The sequence below is a fragment of the Falco punctatus genome, assembly GCF_963210335.1.
Source record: "Falco punctatus genome assembly, chromosome: 2".
Lineage (NCBI taxonomy): Eukaryota > Metazoa > Chordata > Aves > Falconiformes > Falconidae > Falco > Falco punctatus.
In genome coordinates, this window is record NC_137581.1 from 34,311,390 (window position 1) to 34,330,367 (window position 18,978).

The 18,978-nt window shown below is 42.3% G+C and overlaps 1 protein-coding gene across 6 annotated transcripts in view; it reads left to right on the forward strand.

Annotated features, from left to right (window-relative positions):
- The window catches only part of ELF1 (E74 like ETS transcription factor 1), a 95,542-nt gene that overhangs the window by 9,789 nt on the left and 66,775 nt on the right, over positions 1 to 18,978 (forward strand). The window contains exons 1-3 of one of the 6 annotated variants that reach the window (XM_080376840.1): positions 11,451 to 11,697; positions 13,305 to 13,504; positions 14,686 to 14,815. The exons of 1 other annotated variant lie outside the window; for it this stretch is intronic. The gene's annotated coding sequence lies outside the window, so the exon portion shown is untranslated. Of the gene's footprint in view, positions 1 to 11,450; positions 11,698 to 11,793; positions 12,042 to 13,304; positions 13,505 to 14,685; positions 14,816 to 18,978 lie in introns of those variants that run through there. 4 more of the 6 variants (XM_080376839.1, XM_080376842.1, XM_080376836.1 and 1 more) reach the window with 4 other exon arrangements.

The window sequence follows — 18,978 nt, forward strand, 5'->3', positions numbered from 1 at the left end:
GACTCTGGACATAGTTTTTGGCACAGTCTAAAACAGAGGTCAGACAGCTGGATGGTCACAACACATTTTCAGGAGGTTGTTTGCTTAAGAGGTCTCTGTATATTTTCTGTGAGAAAATCAATACATTAGCTTTTGTTTTGTCCTTCTGAAATAAAAGCTGCACAAGAAATGGGGGTTTGTAGTCTCTTGTTTTATCATTGCTGTGTGACTAGAAACTGGAAGGTCAAGTCATACACAAGGCTGTTACTGTATGAGCCCCCTCAATGTCTTTACTAGTTAGATGGGGTTTTTTTTTCCTCATTTCCCAAATCTATGTGTGTTAGTGGAAGCAAACAACTCATTTCATGTTTTTCTGAAGAAAAAAGGTAGTTATAGAAGTAATTGTTTTTATTGTGGAGAATTAGTGTTGAATACTGTGTATCTTATGTCTCTGCCTCAATATCTGTCGAGAATATTACTTATTTTTCTGAATTCTCTAATCCTCTAGGGCTCATACATTCTCCCTTGTCTTGTTTCAGATTGATGTCAAGACATGTAACGACACTGAATATAGTTAGAGACTATGTTGTTCATTGGAGCTTCTGCTTCATGGTATGATGGACAAACATATCGGTCCCTCTTTATTTTTGTTTCCAGAGGTGGAGCAGGATGTGTTACACACATATTTAGATTTAAGTTTCCATTCTGTATACTTCATTGTCAGACCGAGCAGTAGTCTTATTATAGGTGTTTCGATAGGCACAGGTATTTGTGCAGGTGTGGTTTAAGGGAGAAAATGCATATTTATGGTTCTTTTGTATAGCACTATGTTCATGTTTGTGGAATAACTGCCTTTTAGCAGAAGAAGCTATTCTAAATGGGTAGTATTAGGGAAAATACTGAATTTAGGTACTGTGTTAAAGAAACTGGAGGAGTGATGTGAAAAGGTGGTTTTATTAACACTGTCACTGGTACTTTTTGTATGTGTGCTCCCCCTTTCTTATCCAGTCAGGTTTCTAAATCATGTCCTTAGGTTTCTTATTGGACTTAAGACAAGTAGAAATAAAAATCCTGAAGGTTTTTTTCACCATTCTGTGATAAAACCTTTTTGGGGATTACTTGTTTTATCTGCCAGAAGAATAAATTACCGGTTCCAGATAAGCAGGGGAGAAGATGGCAATTGTCTGTGGATTCTGACTGGAACATAGTCACAGCTTGGGTGGCTTAAAACCAGGTGCTTCCATGCTTTTGCTCTGTGGAGCCACTGCAATCTAATTTTTTCTATTTATTCCAAAATGTATTTTGAGTGTTCATACACCTGAAGAGTAGGGAATAGAGCTGGGAATGAAAGAAAACAAGGTAAAACAAATCAGAAAGGGAAAGAAATAGAAGGTAGATCCAAATTAGTTTCCTCCTTCTGACTGTAAAGATATCAGCCATGAAAACGAGATGCAGAAGAAACTGTGAATAGTCCCGCTGATAAAACTGCGATAATTTAAACTACAGAATAACTGAGAGCTAGATCAGTGCTTACAGCAGAATGTTGAGTTGTAAGCCATTACCAATAGTAAGGAATTTAAATTCCTCTCACCCAGCTTAGTGCATGGACATCTGTTTACTGAAGGATTTTTTTGTGTCCTTTTTAAGGACAAGGTGTTAGCTTTTACTAATGGGAGGAAAATGGACTCAGATCTGAATGCTCATACCAAATAAGGCTGAAGCCTAGTCATCTGTAATTACAGCTTAGATTTCTTTCCCTTCCTCTCCCAAACATTGTGTTAGTGTGATGTAGTTTTAAGAACAGCAAGAGCATGAAGTATGGACAGGCAGTTTTTTCACCTAATTAATGACCAGATTTTCTAAGTGAGCGGTACCCATCAATGAAGCACCAGAGCTTTCCCAGTTGAGTATGACCAAGAGCTAGAGCTCATGATCTCCCAATTCACTTTAGGCAGTCTGGGCTTACTTTGCTGCCCTTTACAAATAGGGAGGAGGGTACAGAAAGTCCTGAGCAGCTATATGGGGAGTCAGGTGCTGTTGTTAGCTTGGGATTGGTGCCAGTGATCAGACCCAAGGGGAAAAGTGATGGGGAAACTGGGGTAAGAAGGCCTTATCGGGGATGTGGAGGAAAAGAATGTATGAATGAGTAGCCTGCCACCAGCTCCACTTTACCTCACTAGTGATGTTTGTGTTTTTTTCCAGAGGATTTCAAGTCTTTATACCTTTGGCATTTAGTAAAAATGAAAATAAATGGATGATGAGGAGACATCTTTGGGGGCTTGTACAAGCACAGCTAGCAGATGCGTATTTCTGCTCTGGTCAGAGTCAGAGTGATGGTGTGAATGAACAAGTACTCAAACGAAATACGGGGTGCTTGTTTAGGGTAGGGGAGTTTGTTTTCTCATAGAACAGAGAGTAGTAGGGAATAAGCTGCTCCTAGTTTCTGCAAAGCAGCAAGGGCTCATATCCCAAAACCAACAGGTCTGAGGTTGTGGGCATTTAAGGCTAAAAAAAAAGGTAATTTTCTTCACTCTTTCTCCTTCCTGAGTGAGATTATTGACCACTGCCTTAAGAAAAGATGTTTTAATTATTCTTATTTGGAATATTAAAATTAATTTAGTTTGCTATTACTTTTCAGTAGTGGTTGAAATAAAGGAAGATTTCTGTGACCGCAGTCACAAATAGTATATTTTTGTCTGATAGGCGAAGCTGGAAAACATTTCTAATGTGTCTTGCTAAAAGTGGGAAGCATGAAATTAAAAGTTCATGAAATAAAGTTGATTAGAGAGAAACAGTGGATGAAACACTCTGAATTTAGACTACTGTCCTAGAATGTGAGCACTCTACTCAAATTTAGGTCTGTGTCCCTTGATGGCAGAGGGAGCTGAAATCATTCCTCTCTGGCTAGTGATATGTTTTCCAGAGCACAGATCTTCAAAGCTGATGGACTCTCAGTAAATGCAGGGCTAAATGGGTTGTAATGTTAAACATATATACTGAAATGCTAAATTGACAATATTAGACTAAAATAATAAACATAGTACTTTGAACTGAGCATTGAGGATACTAAGTCTATGACAGGTTACTTAGGGAGAATATTGAACTCCCTCCGTTAAATGAATGACCTCTATTAGTGGAAAGCAGGAGAAAAAAGCACATCTGAGAAAATGTGCCTGCCATAATGTGCTCTTGTTCTCTTAGCCTCTGTTCCCAGTGTTGTTTTCAGAGCTCCCTAAACCACAGAGTCAGGAAAAATGGTTCCTGAGAGGCTTTTGGAAAACACATCATAGTAGCAGAATTCTCTTTGGAACTGAGCTTCTGTGCGTGTGTGCAGTGGTATCTTCTAGGCTATGTCTGACAGCTGTACCTAGTTTTTATGGGCAAGTGACAATAGTAGAGGTGACGGTTTGGTTTCTTGAGGTGATCCACAGGATTATAATCTTACAGGATTTGCTGGTAAGACTGCCCACCTGGCTGAAGATCAGCATAGAGATACAGGACTTCTGTTCGTGCAACTTGAAATGTAGCTGAGAGTTGGCCTTCCAGCAGCCAGTTCACCTTTCCTGCAGTGCCAAGCTTCCCCACAGCTCTCCTTTTTGTGTCCTGCAGTCTTTATTTTTTTTCTCTCTTCTCCATGATTTATGTATTCACCAAGTGGTTAATGTAGCATGTATTTGGGTAGGGAAGCCCACTGCTTAAAGTATTGATTGTTTCCTGAACAAGCAAGTATTTGGATTGTGTTTCTAGCTAACGTTTCTTTAATAGCCAGTTATCTGTGTGAATGAGTTGCGATGGAAAATTAATTCATTCACATGAGCTTACTTTTTTGCAAAACTTTTTTTCTCTTGCCTCTCCAAGTTAGCACTTATATATTTTTCCATAAACACACGGTCTTTTTTTTGTGTTCACATCCTGAGCAGTGCAGAAATACCCTGTTGCATTCTCATAAGCATCTAAAATATTTGTGGAACTCTGGCTCAACATTTTTCTAAAAATGATGTTTATCTGGTTTTCCTTTAATTCCATAAATTTGGCCTGCATCTGTACAGGGAGTCGGCACAAGTGTGCAAGGTAGCTGATAAGGCCAGTCTAAGATGTCGGGATTCAAAGGATAACAAAAACTGGAATAGAAGCAAACACATTTTCATCTGACTTGAGCAGTAGAAAGCCTTTGCAGCAACGACCCCGACATGTGCATGTACTAGATGCTTTTTGTTACTGTCTAAAACTGAAATGTGAATAAATAATTCCCTGGTACTTCTTCAAGATATCAACAATTTCCTGTAGCACAGCTGACTTTCTGGGACTGCGCAGTCTCTGCAAACTAACTTTAGCCTTTAAAAGAAAATTAATTAAAAAAAAAAAAAAAAAAAAGCAGCTGCAGAAGTACAGCTTTGGGTCCAGAACTGTCTAGTTAAGGGCGGTGCCTGGGTGTTTTCCCTCAGGAGAGGGTTTGATGGGGAACATTATGATCCCTCCCCTTGTCCTCTTGCTCTGTATAAAGGCCAAACAATAATAGTAATACCAACATTGTCGTGCTGTAACTTCTGTGCGTATCTGTGCGCTTGTCTCTGGCTGTACCAAATACTTTCTCTGTGATTAATAGCATTCCTTGCATAGAAACTTCTACAAATCTCAGCTTCATTCTTGATTTGATTTTTATACTGATAGACATAAAAAAATCCAGTGTGAACACTGGGTATTTTTTTTCTTCTTCCCAGTATGTGTTTATTATTCATGAATGTGTTGCAACATCCAAAAACGTAATGAGTGACTCACAGAATGAGAAGAGGAAAAATACAGTTATAGCTTTTTAATGAGGATTTCTCAGTCAACTACAGTGTCCCAGTTAAGAAACCACTATTGGACTATATAAAACCCACCCAGTCTTTGCTTTTATGTTCCTTAGCCGTATTTGCAACATAGTTTCACTTGGTATACATTTCTGTTCTTTCGCTTGTTTGTTTTTTTTTCAGTCTTGTATCAGGGATTGCAACATTCTGACAGCAGAAACAAAACAAAAACCACAGAACATGTTTACAAATAGCTCTGGATTTATTTCTGTGTGTGTATAAGAGAGGAAAAGAGCAAAGGCTAAGTTTACTGCTACTGGTGTAGTAACATCCTTTCAGAGTTTAGATTGAGCTTGGATTCTTCAAAAATTATCCTTGCAAGGACTGCAGAGCAAATATAACCACCCTGTTAAAGCAACACAGCTCTGAAGGAATATAATAGTGGGAGATCTGAAGCTTACCTTGTGGGATGACATCCGGTGCTGGTCTGCTTTAAGAATCAACACTGACTTTCTTTCTGGAAAGATTGTTTCTTACCCTTGGAAAGTCTAACCTTTTCTGTCATATATATGTTTTTGAATTTTAGCAGTATTTATCAATTTCATTTCATACCTAGTATTCCCTCACCTTTGTGTCTTTCCTGCACAATAGCAGGAAATCCATATTTGCTTAAAGGCTTTGTTTTGCGTGCAAATCCATAAAAATAGATGGGCGACCTAATACTTGTCTTTCAAACCAGCTGTATACCCAGGTGATAGTTTCCTTTGGAAAGCTAAGCATCTAGCTGAATCTTACTGCAGTCAGGGTTGTATAGCCTTGTACAATATTGAAGTATATTATTTAAAAAAAAAAATTCAGGGCTGGTACATACAGTGTGTGAGAATCTGGGATTAGAACATCATAGTGTTATGTCCTTGCTGGTTCTCTTGGGATATCCAGTAATTGTTACCATACAAAAATGAGGTCATTTTGGCTTTGATTGTTGCAAATATGTTGTGGTCAGGTGTTCTGTACATAAAATAGCATTACCTTCACAGTGCATAGCTGTGAATTCTAATTAATGGGCATTAATTAGAACTGCACTATCTTCTGCCTTGTTTCAGAAACTGTTTCTGTCTTTTCAATCAGTAAGCTCTTCTAGATGAAAAAAAAATAATCCAGATACAGTTACCCATTTGTTGGTATAAAATACATTTCTCTGCCCATTTACTTCCCATTAGTTGCCTTTGTTGTAGGGCCTGTGCTGGAACAGGGTCTAGAGATGTATTTAAAAGTATAAGGGATATTGGCCGCCTTGGATCAGTTTAGTGACTCTGAATGAAGAATTGGAAAGTAGCAACTTATAAGTGAGTTGGATTTCAGGATGCAGGAGCCTTTACTGTCTGAATGTGGTTATTGATAACATTGGGTGAGGCATGATGATGAGGCATCTGAGAAAAAGAGGTAATACATACATTATACAAATATTTGCAGATTGTGGTTTAATTCTTTCTGTTTCATGATTTTTTGGAGGGTCTAAAGCTCACTGAGAGAACTATGGGGGATGAATTTGTCCTATCTTTGATTTGTCTTGAGTGCCTCAGGGCTATGGGTTTACAAGTGTGACTTCTGTCACACCTACTGGCAGGTGTATTTATAGGATGTTAAACGACTTTCAGTGCATTTTCCAAAACAAACAGGCAAGTAGAGTGCAGAGGGAGGGTGGAACAGAGCTAGCTTAGATCTGAGAGCTGTGGGTTAAGCACCATCTCTGTCCCTTCTTTCTGTCTGTAGCATCCCCCAAGTAACATGTGTCGAGCTTTTTTTTTTTTTTTACAGCTGTTGTGCAATCATGTGAGTCTTAGAGTGAAAACTGACTTTAGTGCTGGCCCGGTCTTGTAGTCCATTACTACCCACAGAGGGAGATCCTATGCCCTTCACTAGCAGTGCTCATCAGTCTTTTTGAGCTGATTCAACAGCAGCTAGTGCTCCCCACCCATCCCAGTCAGCTTTCTGCCACAGTCGTCATAGAATCATGGAATGGTTTGAGTTGGAAGGAACCTTAAAGACCATCTACTTCCAACCCCCTGCCATAGGCAGGGATACCTTCCACTAGACCAGGCTGCTCAAAGCCCCGTCCAACCTGGCCTTGAACACCTGAGGGTGGGGGCATCCACAACTTCTCTGGGCAAACTGTTCCAGTGTCTCTTAATGTCTTTAATGGGATCAGTGGAAAGTTTAACAGGTACCACATGGACAAAAACTGGTGCAAGGAGAGGATGGGGAGAGAAAATGCGGTTAAGGTTGGTAGAGAAGTGTCAGAGAGAAGCTGGAGCCTGCAGCTTCTGGCTGAGAGTGGATCAGAGATTATTCTGTGTCAGAGCTGTATTTACTACCTGGATTTTTGCAATTCTTTCCCTCTGAATCTTGCTTGTCAGTAGAAAGGAGGATATAACCACATTTTAAACCACTCTCAGAAATACTGAGAAGCATTACTTCTCAGCAGAATAAACTCATAACAAAAGGAGGAAGGAAGGAACTTAAAAGAGCGAGGAAAAGAGACTATATAAGTAGATTTTCCTAGACACTTGTCACCTCTGGGATGTGACCTAAGAATACCTTAGAGGTGATCCAAGAAGAGTTTGTGCAAGGCTGTACAAGGTCAGGGGTTTGTAGCTGTGTGGGATGTTCCTGTGCTGCTTGGCAAAGGCAGCTACCTTGCCAAATATGCCTTCGCTAGGAAACACAAGGCAAGCTTAGAAGCATAAAATGGATGAGGTTAAAGCTGCCTGGTGCTCAGTTGTGAATCCATTTCATTTCAAACACCTCTCTTGCCCCTTCTGCTACAAAGGCATAATTTCTGGAAGCTTGGAAGACTGAAGACTTGTGAAGGACTCTTGTGTATTCTGAAGGAAGATGACATTTACGATCTGAAGGATTTAAACTTAACAAAGGAGACCTGGGTTACCTTCCCTCCCAGGTTTTGAAAAGAATAGTGGCCTGTTCATATGTACTTGGTTTACTACCACCTTTCCTTTCCTATGATTCAACTACAGTTCAGAAGACCAGCACAGTGAAAACATAGACTGTTTTCTCTCAAATTCATGGTGCTCTACTTTCAGCCTATACTCAGTGCACACTAAAACATCACTGAACCATACCTTTAAATTGCAAATTAAGAATGGATAGCTGCATGGGCTGCAATGCAGGTATCTAAACCCCTGGGTTCTACATTTCTCCTTTAAGATGTTTTTTTACTAAAATCTCTGAAAATACAAGAGGTTTGTAGATGGCAAACAATTGTCTTAAAAATATGATAAGTATGTGGTCTGAATTGTGGTTAAATAACACAGTGAAGAGAACTTTTCTATGCCTATGTCCCATAGCAGAGACTTCTTCTGGGAATAGGAGCAAGTTACCTTACAATCTCCTGATGCAGTTTTCTCCATGCATAAATATTTAGGTCATTATGCATCTGGCAGTGTTAGAAACCCACAACAGTTTCAGTCTGTTTTATGTGGCACAGTGGTATGTGCCAGTCCACAAATCCTAAGTACCAGGACAGTAACAGCATGATAGATAAGATATTATATTAAAATATTGTAGCAGTGCTACTATATGTTTCTCAGTGTTGTATCCAAGGAGAAAGGAAAGTGCAGGAGTTTGGGTGCTAACTGAACACTTGGGGAAAGGCTGGTTCAAATGTTGTCCTTACACAGACACTGTGTGATCTCAGGCATGTCCATTGCTCAGGTGTTCTTCCCTGCCATGCTTGTAAATGGGATTATTAGGATTTCTTTCTTACAGGGATGCCTGAGATTAAATATGTTGTGAAGGTTGAGATACTGGGATCCTACAAAAACAATATGAAATGGAAGTTCCTTAAATCAGATTTTTACCTGGTCTTGAGCCAGTTTGATGAGGCCCTCAGCCTGTGCGAGTTAATGGTATGAGCCTGAGCTGACAGCAGGGTGGTGGGATCTCCTCTGGCAATAGTGGAGAGGAGTTACAGCATCTTGAGCTGCTTTAGGAATGGCACCACAGGGTACCATGTAAATGAGGGCTTGCTAGGCTTCTAATGTGGTGACCTTGTGTATAATACAGTGTGAAGATAAAAACCAGTGAGCTTTTAAATCTAAAGTTTCTGCACCCTTCTTCAAAATAATGTGTTCTCCTCCACAAACCTCCCTTTTGGCCCATTTTCATGAGACTAAAGTGTATCTGTTTTCTGGGTAGGGCAGCACACCTCCAGAGCACATCTCTCTGGTCGGTTCTCATGTGCCTTCAGAGCCTCATGCTGTCCCTTCTGCAGGCCATCTGCTGTGGTCCCATTCTGCATCTCCTGGGGAAGCATCCCATCCCATCCCATTCCATCCTTGTAACAAGAGTTGTTGCTTTCAAAGCCAGTTGAGAAGGATGGACTCAAAGCAGGGCATAAAAAGAGAAGTGGCTTCCTTGGGGTCACACATGAGGCCAGCAGAAGTGGGAGCCGTATCCATGTTCTCTGCCACCCCAGCCGGTGTGCTGCACTGCTCCCCTCAGGGTGTAATTTGGCATGTGTTTCTCTGCAGGCCAGGGCCAATGGCAACGTGAAAATTGTATTGTGTTCTTTATTTATTTATTTATTTATTTATTTATTTATTTCTGCAGCCTTAACTTTTCCACTGGTGGGTTCCACCCTCTGCCATACTGTGCGACTGCACAAATATTTGTGCTGGGAAACAGGTTGGGGGGATATTTTGGTGCAAGGAATATGCAGCTGTGATGGAGCAGAGGGCTAAAGCTGTTTAAATTGGCTTAAGCCATGTTTTTGGTCAGTGTCTGGCTATGTCTTCTGTGCAAACAATGATCTAAGTTTCATAGAGATACTTATCCCAGCAATGGGCAAGGTCACTTCTTTAAGCCAAAATTAAAATTAGCAAGAAACCTGATACATTTCCAGAGATAAACATTCACCTGCATTCTCATTTGTTAAATACGTTTACTTTTTACATATGCTTTTTTTAGAAAATAATGCTTCCAGATTTAGCTTAGAAATGGCTAAATGTTTGCATAGCTTGTGCTTGTACATCATTACGAAATGATTTTTGCATTTAGTTGACTGACTGGATAAGGCTGTGTTGGCTTTTTCCCCTGTAAAATATAAGTATTAGACTCTAGTAATTAAAATGGCACTCTCCCTGTGCCAATGTTACAGTTTCCTTGTAACTACTTGTGCACCTGGGTCAGATTTCTCCCTGCGGTGCCTCATGATTTCCAAAGGGTTTTGCAGCAAAAGAAACAAATACTTTTAGATGTAAGATTGGATTATAATTAAGTTGCTGGAGAGAGGGAAAGTACATCTGTTGCGAGAGGTGGAAAATATATGTGACTAAAATAACATCATGGTGTTTCCTCCACATGGTCTCTTTTCAGCTGAGAAATACAAATGAAGACATATTTTGATAAAAAGCTGTAGTGAAGCTACTTTAGTAGCGACTTAATTGAGACCTTTACTCAGCTAGTCATAAAAATGTGCTACTGCTGTTTTTTTCAGATCTCCCACTAAAGCAGGCTGCAAAATAACATGATAAAACCTATGTAATAAAATTGTACCTGGATAACTGCTCTTTAAACAGTAAACTGGGAGCCAGTTTTGCCTTTGAGTGCCATGTAGGTATCACAGGGGCTGAATTACTTGCAAGTAAAACCAACATTTTCTTCTTGGTTATTAAACATAACCAGTAGCTGGAGATACTAACATCCAAAAAGCAATGAGTTTTGCTCAGCATGCCACTTGTGGCATTACAGTTTATTACCGGGAGGGTTAATGACAGCCACACTTAAATCATATCTGGAATTATTTCGATGTGTTTGCTAGAAGTAGTGTCAGGTTTTTACTCGCAGCTTCCCTGCTCCTTGCAAGGTTGCCTCTGCTCCTGCTGCCCTCTCTGGCCTCCCAGCTCCTTGCCCTGCAGTTACAGCCTCTCGTCGCCTGCATGGCTTGGGTCTTTGTGCGGTGTCTTCCCCTACAGCCGCCGTGCCGCTTTGGACTCTGTCCTTCTGCCAGTCAGTGGGAAATGAATGCATGTGCCAGCCTGCAAACAGAGCCCGCGTTTACCCTTCCCACTAAAATAAGGTGGAAGTCATTCTGTCCTCACCCTCCACGTCATGTTGTTAAGATTAAATATGTGTCAGGCATGCCCGATGAGTTGCTAGAGCCTGGCTGAAGCGCTGACGTTGCCTTCATCTGTGGGCTGAATGGCTCGGGGCACGATGCTTGTTAGACATGGCAGTTCCCTGAAAGAACATGAGGAGTGTATCAGAAACTTACTGGGGATCCTCGGCAGCCCTGGCTCTGCAGTTAGGTGCGTGTCAGCGCTTCACCGAGCGCTGCACATTAATGGGATTTCACTGAGCGATTTGGGCCCAGAAAGTTTTGGGTTTTTTTTCCGGGGTTAGCCATTGTAGGGCGAGCAAGACAGCATTGGTGAAACATACCATACGTTCCCCAGAAAAGTGTTTATTTATTTATTACTCGTGAAGGGGAGCGGGGTGGGACTGTACATAGGGGCTCCTTAGGTGCCTCTGCGGCCGGGGTGGCGGAGCAGGGAGGTGGGCGGGAGCCGCCATGGGCCCGCCGCTGGTGTGAGCCGGCCGAGCGGCCGCGCTCCCTCACGCTCCGCACACGAGGCGAGGCGAGGCGAGGCGGGCCGCCCTCTCCCCGGCTGCCCGCACCCCGCCAGCACAGCCCGGGGAGCGCATCGCGGCCGCCGCCACCTGCGGGGCCGGGCCCGACCGAGCGCTGGCCGCCGCCCGGGGCGTGTCGTGTCGAGCCGAGCCGCCCGGCCCCGCGGTGACTCACCGGCCGGGCCCGGGCACCACTTCCCCCCCTCGACAGGAGCCATTTTAGTTGCACGAAGCTGCCGGGCGGCCGGGGCGGCGCCGCAGGCCCCGCGGCGAGGCGGTACGTGCTCCCCGGGCAGGGCAGGGAGGGGAAGGGAAGGAAGGGCGGCCGGGAGGGGGGACGCGGCGTCCCTGGGCTGCCGGCCTCTGCCGCCTCGACGTGCCGCCCGCGCCGGGAGCCGCGCTCCTCGGCCGTCTGGGGAGGGCGGGGGTCGCGGGGGAAGGGAACTTCTGGTAAAGTGCAGCACCTGGGCGCGCTTGGGAAAAAAACACAAAAAATCCAGGCAGCCGAGAGTGAAGGCGCTGTCCCGGGGCAGCAGCGCTGCGAGCTGCCTGTAGCCGAGCGCGTCGCTCCGGGCGAAAGGCAGCGCGGCCGCCGCTGTGCTTCTGTGACCGGCGCGCTCCGTGAGTGTCGCGGCTGGCGGGTGATCTTGATGCGTTTCATAATTGTGTTGCCTTTGAAGCGTTTGGAGGTGTCAGGCAGCCTGCTGGTCTGACCCCTTCGGCCACTGCTCAGCTGACTGTAGGATAAATTAATTTTATTTACTCCGAAGCCGCGTTTACCTGGACCCGTCCAGCACGTAGCAGAGCACGGCCCAGGTGATTGGGACAGAGTTTGCACTGGGCGCTGTGGCTCTGAGCACCTTGGCTCTGCTGCTGCCGCTCGCCCAGTGTGGCCCTGAGCGACGCTAAAATGGCAGGTTTGTCGTTTCAGAGGCAGATCTCTCTGTGCCCATGGCCTTAAATTGTGGTTCTGTTTTTGCCGAAACAAACTTGCTTGCTGGCAACTGCCGTGGTGTAGTTTTTATATAGTGAGGGAGAAATGGGCAGGTACTCGCCTTTTCCTGAAAATGACGAAGAAGTGATAGTAATAGGGATGGTGTTTGTGGCAGAGGGACAGACCAATTATAAAATGGGCTTAGTGGTAGTTGTAATGGGAGAAGAAAGTGCTGGAGGTAATTGCGGTGTGTCAAATTGCTTTTTAAACTTTCAGTGGATCAAAACTACCTTGATTCTCCTAATTATGTACTTCTGAACTCTAGCACGGTATTATGAAAACAGAGAGTGCTTCCACCTTGTTTATAGTCGAACAGAAATGCAGGCTAGTATATTTAGAAGTTTTGTCTGAGTATGTAACTTCGGACTCTATATTTCAGTCTTCCAGTTGAGAAATAAAGTTGAGTATCATCTTACTGAAAATGAAATGGCAGGGAGCTCGAACTATTGCACACAGGGGAACATTTCCAGTTTCATTTACTGTATGGAGCCTATATCTGATAAGTATAATGGAGTTTTGCTTAATACTGCAATTGGTTGCAGGGGAGAGAGGGAGGCAACCATTAAGTAAATGGTCGTGCTTTGGGTGAGACTGTCTCTTGTCTTCAGCCTTTCCAGTGTTCACCCATATCTTCCTTCTGCATGTTACCGTACGGTGTGTTTTTACCATCTTTTGGTTTTGTCTGTTTTGTTTTGAAAAGCAACAGGTTTTGCAAGGGTTTGGGATATTTATTTGGTGCATTGTTTCATGTTGAAAAATCCACAGAGGAGATGATAAAACTACAGAGGAACTGCTTGGAAAAAAATGTTTTGAGTTGTCGATAGAAGTTTTTTACTGAAAAAAATCTTTAAAGTATTTGCATCTTCCTTTTTTTCATCATTAATTTTCAGATCTTAGAGCTGAGACAACTGTCTGCTGTGCTTGCAACTGGCAGAGCATGAGCCTCCCTTTCCTTACCTCTTTCCTCCCCTTCTTTCTGCTGTACTGGACCTTGTTGAGACATCCAGCCTTAAAAACTGGAGTTATCCTAAGACGGTTCCCAAGCTGCAGCTGTTTATCTTGGGCAGAATGCTTTTTTGTGTGCTAAAGGGTAAGTAGCTGCTGGTGCGTTCTCTTGAGCAGGGCTTCACGCAGGAGCAGTTCCTCTTTGAAGGCAGTGCTGCCATGTTGAGCATGTCTTGCTGCTGCACAAGGACTACACCAGGGCTACAGGAGCATCTGTGGTGCAGTGGTGGAGCTAGGAAAAAGTGTTTTGAAAGTCCTCCAAGCCTTACAGATGACAGCTTGGACAGATCTAGAAGGCAGAGAAGAAGTGGATTAGCAGGGACAGAGAAATGACATTAGTTTTTGTTGATTATTATAGCTGAAGCCTGTGTTTGTTTCCAAAAAAAAAAAACAAACCTCAAACCAAAAAAACAAACCACTTTTCTTTTTTCCTCCCACCCTAAGGCAGGGATCTTTCAGTTTGGATTGAGTTTGTGGTTGTTGTGAGATGAGCCATGGGAGTGGTATGATTAGATGCCAGTTAGCTTGAACTTTATTTCCAGACCCATGCTTTTACAGAAGTGCCTGTTTTCTAATGTGCTCTTTTTTTCATCCATTGAATATTAGAATTGCCAAGTCAGTGATCTTGGCACTCAAATGAGGAAAAAAAGAAAGAAAAAACCCCAGTAGTAAACGTCCAGATTTGAAGAATGTTGTTGGCCTGGTATAGCCTGATGTTTCAGTATTGCTGCAAACTCGTACTTCAGTGGTGTGCATTACTCTGGACACTTCTGTGTATAAAAGAAATAAAAATACACGAGGTGTGGAAGTGTAGCCTTTTCTCCCTTTTCAGCATAGCTGTATTCAAGGGAGGGGTCTTTGGTAAAACTGTTCAGTGAGCTGATGGAAAAGACTTTGTAAGAAAATGCAGAATTTCCCTCTCAGAAGAGAAGCGTTGATCTCCAAAATAGCTTTCACTTCTTGCATTAGCAAAAGTTTCTCAGCTTTTGCCGCAGATTCTGTTGTTCTCACTGACATTGTTGGTAACTCGGTGAAGTTTTGTTGGGTATGTGAGGAGCAGTGAGGACTTTTCCCCACCGGAGTGATTCAGCACAGGAGTGGCAGGAGGTGGAGTTCACTTTTCCAGCCTTGGTTACAATCCGCTCCATAAGCGCTGAAACTTTGCTACCATATGCCAGTGACTTACTGTGCTTATCGTTTTAATGCCACTGATGTGCTTTAGAGACGATTTGCTTCCTTAAATCTTACTTAAATGTTCCTTCACAGATAAAGGAGTTGACAGAGACTATACATACTGAAATTTGAAGTCTTTTGCTTATCGAAAGTCCGCAGAAGCCATGTGAAAGGCTGTGGACATTATCACTCTCCTGACCTGACCGGGCTAATCTGTGTGGAGGTAAAAACAATTTATTCTTCAATATGGGCTTGTCCTGTGGCAGAGCTTCCTGCAGTGTCAGCCTTTGTGCTGAAAGGATCCCATTAGATAGACTAAAGTTTATGCATTCTTACCTTGATGTGCTTTAGACCTTCACTACCTACCAGTTATCTTTAGCGAGGCATCGAATGGCTAGAGCTCAGGTCATTTATTTGTCCTGAAAGAGATCAGTCATCTTGGGTCATGTGACACTTCGTGCTAGGTTCAGGTTTGAATGTGACAATGATAGCCATTTTGTTAGCCTGGAAAGCACCTCCAATTTTTAAACTTGCATGTAAAAATTATTTCTGTCTGTGTTGGGGGGGGAAATATTGTGGTTAAGGTAAGTTGCTGGGAATAAGAATACTAAATACATAGGTTGGAAACTGTGGGAAAAGGTTGTTTTTAGATGGATTGAATGTCACTGCCTGCTGCTATAATTAGATGTTTTAGTCTATTTCTAGAACACCCTATATTTAACTCATCATCACATCAACATTTCTGTGTGAATATACCAAATACATTTTTTATTTTGAGGGGAGTGTTTTGTGCTTCTTGAATGGTTACCGTTAGCATACTAACGGTTTCATCGCTTCATTTGTAAGCTCCTTCCGCATTTGCCTCACCTTCTTGCATGGCAAGGGTTTGACTTATGAAGTGGGTTCAGTATAAATGTCATCCCACATGAGAGTGGGTTTCAGAATTGGAAGAAAGGGGTGAGCTTGGTTGATTCGAATTGCTGCCTGCTGTTGAGAGAAAAAAATATGTTAATACATATTGTGGCTGCATATGCTGTTCTGTCATGCTGTATGTTTGTTCCTCTAGGGTTACTTGTGTTTTTCATGGGAATTTTTGAGAGAGTTAACAAAGCTGACAGGTTAGGAGAAAACTACCTTGCTTTTACAAGCTTTGTATCATTCACTTACGCTCTTCTCCAGTTCTTGCCTGTCTTGGTGTTTATTCAATTTTATATTGTAGCTAGGGAAAGAAGCAGCAAAATGTGATCGTGAAATTACAGGCTGACTGCTGTCAGAAAATTAATGTTTAACTTGCTCTTCCAACCAGACTCAATTTCAAGTTAAAAGCAAGTTGACAAGGGTACTGTTAGTTTTCTCCTAAGTGCTACCTGTTCTGCACTAGACAATTTTGGAGCTAACAAGAATAGTTGCCCAAGGATGTGATGGCATGGTTTGTTTTTAGTGGAGACCATCTTTCTGACCAGAAGATGACCTCTTAGGGAGAGCTTTCATGAAAACTGTGTCTTGAAAGTGCCAGGGCTTCCACGTTGTCTGCTGAAAGCAGTTTTGACTGACATTGTCCTCGGAGGTTCTGGTTATGTTATCCACCCCTGTTCTCTTGGGATGTTTGCTGTTTTGTGGTGCTGTCTTCCCTGCCTCTCCAAAGCACCTGTAAACCCTTTACATCTGTAGCCATTCAAGCTTTGTCATGCTGCCTTTAAATCAAGCATGCAAACAAGGGTATTAGCCATCAAGAAAATAAATATGAAGCTTAGGTGCTGTGGAGTGCCGAGAATGCTGCACAAATCACAAGAATTTACTTCCCTGTCTTCTGGTACCTCTGAACCAGCTTGGCAAGAGCTCTGTGAGCCTGGCAAAGGGCTCCAGGTGCCCTTGGTGTTGTGCTACTGAGAGGCAGCCATCCTGTGGGTTTTGGTTTTTTTTTTTTCGAAAAAACAACCAACTTTTTTCTTTTTGAAATAAACAAAAGAAGGAACTGCAGAGAGGAAGTGTCTGTTTGGGGACTTTTTTTCTTTACAAAGGTGGTTTTAGACCTATGAATGAAAATGAAACTTTCTGTGTTGAGAAATAGTCTCAAGTTTGACTGCTAGGGATGGCTTGTGGCATTTTTGAAAATATTGGCTCTTTTCTTCTTAAAAGAAACATATTTCTTTTAGTGTCAGCTAAAAGCAACAATGAAATAAGTTGCTATTGAAACAACTGAGTGAAATACAGTTTTAATTTGTCTGATAGGGCCGTAGTATAGAAATGTGTTAATTTAGACTATTTAAAAATGGGTTGTGGAGGGGTTTCCTGAGAAGAAAACCAAGAAGTTACTATTGGTAGAATATTTTCCTAAATGTGCACTTCTGAAAGACATATGTCTAATTATGAATGCTTGATGTAACACAACATTCTACCATTTCTTTTTATAAAAAGCTAATCATTTTATGATACGGTCCTTCAAATGAGCTGTATTACGCGTTGTTTCAGTGGTAATGGCCTAGAAATAATTCTCAACAGTAAGAAACATCAGAAAACTTTTCCTAAACTACAAGCTAAGATCTTGGTCTTGCAAATGTTTTATTTAAAAATAATAGGGATATTTGAAGAAAACGTTTAATACTTTTAAAGCCACATAGTTCGAAAGGGTACATTTTGTGTCTGGATTCTGATGTTTGTAATATTGAAAGCATCTCTTAAGGGTGCCCTGCATTCAAGTGAACTTAGGAAGCATTTTGTTGGTTTGTACTGCCAGGCTTTGTAAACAAAAGAGCTGTGACGATATTTTATTGATATACTGTGATTTAAAATGTGTGCGTTTGAGGGGAGACCATAGCAGTTATTAGTCGAAAATAGCTGCTGCCACGAGAGAAGCGGCACAGAAGCACTTATCCGTACATGCTATACACATGCAGCATGTCTAGTGGAGAAAAAAAAAAAAAATCCGTGGGAAGTTTTATGGGTTAATTTTTGCTGCCTTACATGAGCATCTCTAGATGGGGTGAAATCAGGAAAAAAGATGCCTGTGTGGAGAAACAGCTTTCTTTCTGACAGAGGCTGCCTTGGGGAGAACCTGTTACATTGTCTGTTGTGTGTAAATACTAAGCTTGGTATTTACTAACTAGATGGCAGAATTATGCTAGTGCCTCGAGGCTGCCTCTGGTATCTCCACACACCCTGTGTTTACTGAGTTTACGTGCACACTGAAGGTGCTTCAGCCTCAACCCAGCTGCTCGTTTTCACTCATAAGTGAAGGTTGCGTGTGCAGCCACCCCAGTCGTTTGGCTGCACATCCCGTTAAACCCATGTGGCAGTGGTTTACATGGATATGCCCTGAAGCACAGAAAGGAGGTTTGAACCAAGCAAGTTTTACTTGGATAATGAACTGTCTTAGAGATCATGAGTTGTAAATCCTTAAACGGCTCATTTAGCATCTGCCCAGGCCCTTAGCTTGCCTGCCCTTAGGTTCTTGACTCAACAGTAAGCTGCACTAGTTGAGCTAAAGTTGCAATTTAAATTCTAGACGTACGTTTTTGTGAGCACACAAACTTGCACCAGTCTGATTTAATTTAAAATGTGCTTTTAGTGAAACAGTTAAAGGTGGGCATGATCGTTCCTAGATGTTTCCATGGCAGGAGCACTCATCCAGCTACCTTAGTGCTGCTTGAGGGGTGCCACCTTTGGTTTTCCTCACTGACCGCATAGTGTCAGTTTGTTTCCTAGTGTTTTATTGCCCTTCCCTCCCATCCGCAGTCTGAACTGTTTGTGTGAGCAACCCCTTATCTGGTTCAGCCACAGTGAGCCAAGCTGGCAAGTCAGGTGTCCATGCCATGGCAAGTTGTTGGGCTGGTTGGCTGAACCAGGTCCGGGATTGATTTTGAAGTGGTGGAGTTTGTAAGAGCTGGGGTTGAGAAATAAGGGGAGGACCAAGTAGCACAGTTGTCCTTGGAAGAAGATAGTTTTCCATGGCCAAAGCTTCAACAAAGTGATAATTAGAACAGTTAACTCTCTTTTTACACATCACATCTAAGCTCTCTTAAAAGCTTGCATTCCAATGAGTTGTCTGAACACCACAGCTAGATGCTTCTGATTGAGAGGAAGGGTGTGTTAACTAGTTAGGTTTTCCCCAAAATTATGTAGAGGTGTAAGTCTTGGTAATATAAAATGAGAGAAAAGGTGTTTGCTTTTTAGTTGGGGAACATGTACAAATAAAAGCTTTTGGTAGAGGGGGAAGCTTGGGCTTTTTCATTCTTTTTCCCTCTGGGAGAAGAAGGGGAAGGAAATACAGGAATGAGAACCACACTGCTGTGTCTTTTTGAAAGAATGTTAGCTTCTTGACTTGTTTAAAAATATTCTAGTTATTCCTGTCTGCTAAATCAGATTATTGAAATGAAATGATGACCT